Consider the following 581-nt stretch of genomic DNA (forward strand, 5'->3'; position numbering starts at 1 on the left):
GGGAAAATGCTAATTATATGCAATATGATTTCAATAAAGAAAAAGGTAAAGAAGCAGTGTTATGGAGGTTTGTGACAGCATGCATAAGCTCAAATGCACTGAACAGGCAAACATCCAGTCTGACTTTGCTACTTCAGATTTGTCACCTGCAAATCCATGATGTTATTCTCCCGTTTGATAACATCTAAAAGGTGCTCTACTGGATTGCGATTGTAATGAGTGGTTGAGTTATTGCTGGCTTCCTATCACATTGAAGCAGTCTCCTCTGACCTCAGACATCAACAAGGCATTTTCTCCAGAGAATATGCTCAGCCTGGTCTTTTTGCAGTGCTTTTTAAGATTATTCTTTGGAAACCCAAGAGATGGTTGTGTGGGAAAATCCCAGTACATTTGGTGCCACATTCACAATCACTGGAATTGTCTTTTCCAAGTGGCACTGACCTGTCTAAATTCAGTGAGTTGCTGCCATTTGGTTAAGTAAGCAGATCATTTTGTTAACAAGCAGTTGAATAGTCGTCCATAATCATAATTAAGGAAGGAATAATTCAGGAAAAGACAAAAATGAAATAACAATGAACACA

The sequence above is a fragment of the Mchenga conophoros genome, linkage group LG2 (assembly GCF_057382185.1).
Source record: "Mchenga conophoros isolate Kocher_MC1m ecotype Shallow Benthic linkage group LG2, M_conophoros_male_GT1.1, whole genome shotgun sequence".
Taxonomy (NCBI): Eukaryota; Metazoa; Chordata; class Actinopteri; order Cichliformes; family Cichlidae; genus Mchenga; species Mchenga conophoros.